This window comes from Myotis davidii, unplaced genomic scaffold, assembly GCF_000327345.1.
Source record: "Myotis davidii unplaced genomic scaffold, ASM32734v1 scaffold125, whole genome shotgun sequence".
NCBI classification, from domain to species: domain Eukaryota; kingdom Metazoa; phylum Chordata; class Mammalia; order Chiroptera; family Vespertilionidae; genus Myotis; species Myotis davidii.
Window position 1 is genome coordinate 7,853,493 of NW_006299390.1, and position 7,582 is coordinate 7,861,074.

The 7,582-nt window shown below is 59.5% G+C and overlaps 1 protein-coding gene across 1 annotated transcript in view; it reads right to left on the bottom strand.

The window, feature by feature from the left end:
- Nucleotides 1–7,582, bottom strand: part of FAM188B (family with sequence similarity 188 member B) — an 81,289-nt gene that overhangs the window by 11,856 nt on the left and 61,851 nt on the right. The gene's annotated exons all lie outside the window — the stretch shown is intronic.

Sequence of the window (7,582 nt, forward strand, 5' to 3'; positions counted from 1 at the left end):
CCCCCAGCCTCGGAGCGCGTAGAGGAGGCCCAGAGGCAGGAAGGGCTCAGCACTCCTGTTTGTTTTTCCTTTTAGTGGAAGAGAAGAGAAACCTGGTCTCAATTTTGTGCTTTAAATCTAAGATCAGTCCACAAACATAAAACCCACACGCTGGACCCTGGGCCCTGACCCTTCCCGGGGGAGCTGGAAACCTGAGCTCCGTGACCTCTGCAGGAGACGCGCTCTCTGGTTCTTAATAACCGTGGCCAAATGGGCAGCCTGTGGTCCACATGGGAGACGGCTGGGCTCGAACTATGAGTCCCGGCTGAGAGCCACGGAAGCCAGAGGCCTTGGGCAGGCCCTGGGGGCTGGCCCATCAGCGACGCCGGAGGGCCTAGGAAGGAGCCGGCTGGGGGGACGGTAGCCGAGGGCCGCACTCGCTGGCATGAGCTCGGGCCGGAGCACGGATGGGAACGTTCTCCGTGATGTACACAGGCACCTTCTGAAGAGAAGAAGGTAACCTCGGAGGAGCCGAGTGGACCGATAAGCATCGCTGGCCCCGCGCCACCAGCCGCGCTCAGGAGCAGCCGATCTCTGCAGCCTCCCAGCCTCGTGTTCACCCAGCGGGACTGAGCGCCTGCGTCAGCCGAGCGCGGAGGGACAGGCCGAAAGGACAATGGGAGGAAGCGGTAATTGCATCCTTAGGTGCAAACACGATGGGAAGTTCAGAAGTGGGCTCAGATCTTAAAAGGCAGGAACATCTGTAGTTCACATTAGGGCGTTAGGAGGACGCCAAGGAGCAGCTTATGGCTTAAGAGATTTACAACTTTGGCAAATGGAGCTGCCCAGACCTCCCTCCAGGGGAATTCCCTGGAGGGCTGAGTGTAAGGAGTCCTTGAGAGAAGGCGGCTGGCTCCCTCGGCTGGGCCACACGGGCCTCAGCTCTGGCCCCAGCCTGCTGCGTGGTCCAACCTCTCCTCGCCGGGCTCCCCTTTTGAGGGGCTTGCACATGACGAGTGGTGTCCCCAGGATTCATAGCTTGAGACCCTAGCCCCCAGGACCTTAGCATGTGACTGTATTTGGAGCAGAACTTTAAAGGGGTGATTAAGATAAGCAAGCCTGTGAGGCCCTAATCCAGTCTGACCGGACAGACAGAGGGACACCAGGGGTACGTGCACTGAGGAAAGACCACGCAAGGACACGGGAGAAGGTGGCCGTCCTTAGAGGAAACCAGCGCTGCCCACACCTTGGTCACAGACCTGCAGCGTCCAGAGCTGAGACAATGAACTTCAGCTGTGTAAGCCGCCAGTCCGTGGAGCTTTGTTATGGCAACCTGTGAACGAATACAAAGACCACAGCCGCATCTCGGACTCAGCCCTTTCTTCACATGAGACCTACGTGCAGGAGCTCCACGCAGAAAACACCAGGCACAGACGCCCTGGCCAACGGCTGGCGGAGGCTTGGCCGGCTTCCTCCCTCTCGCAGCCCTGCGGCCCCTCTGGTGAACCCCGGGGTCTCCATGGTCCTGGGAACAGGGGCTGAATCACTGGAGCGGTTGCCTGAGCTCTGAGCTCCCTACGCTTCCTGGGCTTCTGCGCAACAAGCTGGGACAGGCCCTTCCTGGGACTGACAACTATTCCACCCTAATGGGAAGGCTGTCCGTCAGGGGCCTGGACGACGCTGGGCCCCAGGAGAATTCTGCATGGACACCAGGCTGGTGACAGGAGCAAGGGATTCCAGGAGCAGAGCGAGGGGAGCCCGAGTGGACTCGCCCAGGTACAGAAACTTATGAGGGGCGTGGCCCTGGCTACCCTGCCCTCACCCTCCGCAGCATTCTGGAGCAAAGGGCCAGTACAGGGCCCGGCCTGGTGCAATAGCCCGGCCTCAGGGATGTCCAGTTCACCCACTGACCAAGGAGGGGAACAGGAGCTCTGCCCAGGTACCAGCAAGGACTGCTTCTCCCATAGCAGGTCCCACGGACACGGCTGACCACGAAGCAGAACAAAGGGTGTGGGGGCTGCAGAGCCCTCAGGGCGAACACTCAGATGGAAAACATTGCCCAGAGAAAGAACAAAACAGGCCTGTGATGGAGACCAGCCCGGACCCAGCCCGGGAGCCAGGCCCAGGGCTCGGCTGCCTCTCAACTCCACCCTCCGGCCCAGGTCTCAGGGCAGAGGCCCCGCCACTGAGCGGCTCAGGTCGCCTGAGCCCTGAATCTGCAGTCTCACCCTTCCTTTCCAGTACTCTGTCCCCTCTAAAGCCTGGGGGGCGAGGGAGGGTGGGCAAGGACCACCAACTGTGTTACTGGTGGGAAAACAGAGGCCCAGAAAGGAGAAGGGGCTTGGGGTCTTGTTGTCACACACAGTCAGTGGGCCAGGAGTGTGCCCCCAGTGCCAACATCACAGTGTCTACCGTGGCCTGAAACACGGGAGAGTCAGGCCGGCCAGGAGCCCTGAAACCCTCACCCTAAAGCCGGCCCACATGCACCTGAACGTTTGAATGAAGGAACAAATGAATGAAGGACTGAAGGAAGGAATGAATCTGAGCAATTCATTTGAACAATGACTGTCCAAGTGGCCTATAGACGTGGCTGCAACATACAGACATAGCCATTCGCCTTAAAGCAAAGTCCACGCAGTGGGCAGTGGCCAGTCAGCCTTGAACTAGCTGAGTGGGCTCAGGCAAGTCCCCGCCTCTCTCAGGGGTGTCCTCATTTGTAGCCAGAGGACTGGAGCCGGAGGACTGGAGCAGGGGTCTCCGGGGACCTCCTGGGATGTGAACGAGTGTGCCTGGTCCATGACTCTGATATTTACAATGCCGTCCCTAAAATAGGCGGTAATTAACCAGGAGGACCCAACCACTACCTCCCCTCCACCTGAGCTCTGGGGCGCCAGGCCCCAGAGGCACCCCCACATCCCTCAGGGCCAGCTCCTGCCTGTCCTCCCAACAGACCCTCCCCCAGAGATTGCACTGCCCATTGCACTCCCCACCCCCGCAACAACCTCCTGAGACAGCACCCCTTCGCTTGGCGGCACTTCTGCGGCTTTTGAGGACATCAACAGTGCCCACAGCAGCTGTGGAACCGCAATGAGAGCCTGGGCTTGGGAGTCAGGGAGCCCTGAATTCAAATCCAGCTGTTCACCAGGTGTCCCCTCTCCAAGCCTCAGTTTCCCCACTTGCAATGTGAGTGCGATGGTGCCTCCTTCTAGTACAGGTTGCTGTGAGAACTGAGGGAGATGAACTGTATAAAGCATTTGGCATATGGTAACTATCACTTCCTTTTTCCTACAATAACAGCAATAATAACAACAACCAAAAAACAATGAGAGGTCACGAGTCCTGCAACCTCAACCTTTCATATCACAGCCAAGCCCCAGCGTAAACAGAGGCCTCCGCGGCCACAGTGGAGCCCTGAGCGTCGGAGAAGGATCAGGTAGAGCGGATATGGATACGACTGTTTTCCCAGAAAGGCTGAGGAAGTGGGCTGTGAGTCAGAGCGCCTGGGTGCCAGGCCCCTCTGCCACCTGCACCAGGGACCTTCAGCGAAGAGCTTTCCCTCCCTGATGGAAAAACATATATGAAATATATAACCGCCTCCGAGTGCTGTGCAATAAGGTCCGCGCCACAGAAAGGCCTGACAGACGGCGGGCACCTCCACAGGAGCTGGGAGGAAGGGTATGAGGGAGGAAGGGGCTGGGAGGCCCTGAGAGGCAGGGAAATGTGTGTGGAGGAGGGAAGAGAAAGCAGAGATGCCTAAGCCCTTCCCGAGCGGCCTCCCTCCTCCCCGCCCGCCTGTGCTCCACCTGCCGGCACCTCCTTCCCCAGCCAGGCCGTGTGCAATTGTTCCTGCAAACCCACCACTGGTCTCCGCCTCCTCCGCCGACTGCGGTCAAAACCTTCCCCATGCCCCTCAGGGCCCTGCAAAACATCACTCGCCCATAAGGAGACGCCTCCCTCGCCCCAGCACACGTGCCCCATCTCTCAGTCACGTCCCCTTCCGAGGAACAACCCCCAGCTGCTCTTCCCTCTGCCTTCCCCTCCGAGAGCAGGACTCGGGGCAGGGTTACCATGTCTCACCTGGCTCCTGGGTGCACAGACAGGCTCTCACTCCTGTGCGCCTGCCCCACCCATCCTGGAGAGGCTGCAGGGAAGGCCACGGTGGAACAGCCTCCAGAAGCCGGGAGGTGCACAGAGGCAGGCGAAGGAAGCTTCGCACTTGCGCAGTGGAGTCTGGTCTGGGCCAGAAGTCTCCCAAAGGGCTCTCCCCTCTCCCTCCTCCCCAGGTCTGTCCTCTCTGTCTGGCCACCCAAACCTTCATGGAGCAAGGAGGTACAGCCCTTGGATGAGTGGGTAAGTGTGTTGGATGCATGGAGTACTGGGGGACTCCCTCCGCTCTGCCACTAACCCTGGTGTGTCCCAGGCTTGGTCGCCCTTCCTTGTCAAGGGAGGTGGGTCCCCCACTCAGCCTTTGGTCTTGGGGCCTGTGGGAGACCTAGGCGTCAGCCATGCCACCTGCGCTCACTGGCTGTGCATCGCCATCCTGGCAGCCTGGGACCAGCCTTGCTTGGGCCCCGACCGTGTGGGCTGCAATTAAATGGAGAGTGAACATGGGGACAAGCATCGGGCCCAGTGGGCCTAATGAGATTCCCGTTTCCCGTTTCTCCTTCTCGGGGGCAGACACAGCAGCAGCACCTGCAGGCACGGGGCTGAGACCGGGAGCCAGGAGGCTTGAGTGATGGTCCGCCAACCTGCTCCTAACTCAGCCGCGGGCAAACTACGGCCTGTGGGCCGGATCCGGCCCGTTTGAAATGATTAAAACTAAAAAAAAAAAAATGACCGTACCCTTCCGCGAACAACGGCCTGTGGGCCGGATCCGGCCCGTTTGAAATGATTAAAACTAAAAAAAAAAAAATGACCGTACCCTTTTATGTAATGATGTTTACTTTGAATTTATATTAGTTCACACAAACACTCCATCCATGCTTTTATTCCGGCCCTCCGGTCCAGTTTAAGAACCCATTGTGGCCCTCGAGTCAAAAAGTTTGCCCACCTCGTCCTAACTCCTCTGAGCCTTGGTCCCCACATCTGTGAAGTGGGGTAATGGTGCTAGGCCAGTGAGGTGGCCACAAGCCCCACAAGCTGTGGGGTGGCACGAAGGCCCCTCCTTGTGCCCTCCACTGGTCAAGGAGGCCTCACAGGGATCCCCAGAGGGAGCCAGCCAGAGACCCACAGAATGGAGCGCTCGTCACTGCTCAGGAGCCGGGGGCTCCCAGAAAGGGTCCCGGGAGGGAGGAGGGCCAGCCGAGGAAAGTGGGGTCTTGGGCGCCTGCTCTTTCCAACGGCACCGTGTGGGTCTATCTCCCACCCACACAGTTCTTGAGACACATTTGCTGAAAGGGATCATGGCCTCCACCCTCACCTGAATAACGGTGACGTCGATTGGGAATTCATTGAGGAAGCTCCCTAGCTAGAGTCGAAGACCTTGGCAGGGCGGTAGGAGGGCCCCTCTCGTGTTCCAGGTGGGGACCCAGGCGAAGGCCTCGTTATTCCATCTGGAAGTTAGTGGGTGTGAGAGGGTGGAGGAGAAAGCGGACACACACCCTATCCGTCCTCTCCCATCAGCAGACACGTGGGCCACCAAGACCCTGGGACCCTGAGCAAGAACAGCCCCTGCTCACAGCCTGACATTGCCACCACTGCCACCCCAGGAGCCTGTGCGGGCCTCCTCCAGGGCCCGGCCTGGCCCAGCCCCGACTCCCTCTGCTCTGCTGGTGCCGCCCAAACTCCCCATTCCCGACCCGCCAGCATCTCTTCCCCAGCCAGTGTGGAGCCCTTTGAGCTTCCCCGCCACGTTCACATGCCCACAATGGGTGGGACCCAGGCCTGGCCGAGGTGAGGCGTCAGGCATGGGGCACGGGTCCAGCAGGCAGAGGGGGCTGGAGAAAAGGGGTCCCCACCACGCAGGAGGGGCCGCCACCACGCAGGAGGGGCCCCTGAGAACACCACTGAGGCAGGAAGGAAGACTCAAGGGACAGAAGGAGGGACATCAGGTCCCAAAGACGCGGTCTGGGTTCCTGGGTCCAACCTCCCGAAAGCCCGAAGCCTTTGATACGAGCCCGTCAATAGCACCCTGTGCTGCTGACACGGAGAACTGAGTCTGTCGCTTGCCTCTGCACCACCAGCACTCACGCTGGCTTTCCTGTCAGGGCTATTTGCACAAAGAAGTAAACTGTGCTGCTGCTGTTGTGTTTCCTCTTGGACAGAATCAGCGCCGCCATGGTGCACATGCGGCCTCGCCCTCCCTGCCGGCTGTGTGTCCAGAAGCTGCTTCAACACATGACAAACCACCCTCTATTGGGGCTTTCAGGACGGCCTTGGGCAGCCGAGTTGCCACTGTAACAAATGCCAAGGGTCCACTTCATGAAAAGGTTCTCTTCATAAGCTGTTCCCCCCACCCCCAGGCCTGTGCCACCCGGCGGGCACCGCCCTAGCCCCCTCCCCTCCACCCCCCACTGCCCCCTTGCCAGGCCACGTCACCTCTGACTCCTGGGGCACTGAGCACCCGCACTGCGCAGGCCTGGCTGGGAGTGGCCCTGACCCAGGGTCCTGAGCATCCCTGGGGCGTGGGAGAGCGTGCTGGAAAGTTCGAGGACGTGCGGTTTGGAAGGCAGGGGAGCTAGGGGAGCATGAGAGCCTGTTGAGATGTTCTGTAAGCAACTCAGATCTGAGGAAAGAAAATAGAGGGCTTGAAATCAAGTGGAAAAAATAAAACCTTCACAAGCCTTCACCATGGTCCGGAATGAACAATAGTCCCAGGCCAGCTTTGCTCCTGCTCTGCAGCCTCTGAGGAGGGGAAGGAAGGGCCAGGCTGCACGCCTGGGTTGGGGACAGCCAGGGGCAGGAGGTGCCGGCTGTGGTGTGAGGCCTGCCCGAGCCTCAGGCGTGGGTCTGAGAGCCTTGCTAGGAGGGAGAGGTGGCCACACCTCAGTCTCACACACACACACTCACACACATACACTCACACACATTCACACACACATACCCACACACATTGGTATTTAGAGAGAGTGGAGAGGAGGGGTAGAGACAGAGGGAGAAACATCAATGTGAGAGAGACACGTACACAACACTCACATGGACACACACATACACTCACACACATACATACACACACAATCAAGTCACTTTCCCATGATCTCAAACACACCCACCAATACATACGGCCTCACACCCAGCCCGGCAGCCTCACCACCTCCCGTACACGTACACACACACACACACACACACACACACACACACACCGTGATTGTACAGGTCTGGGAGGGTTCCGGCCCCACACTCCGCCTCTCTCTGGATGAGCAGCGTGGGACCTGAGCCACTCGGCTCTCCCTGGGCTCCCAGAGGATGTCATCCACTGCCCAACAGTCACAGATGCCCCTGGAAGGGCCTCGAAGGCACTGGCACAGCTGAATCTGAACCCAGAGTGGGAAGCCCCTGGCGACCATCTGGCCCAGCCGTGTTCAAATGCTTCCATGGGGGGAGCTTCTCCACAACAGGGTCTCAAAGAGGCACCGGGGGGGGGGGGGGGGGGGGGGGGGGGCGC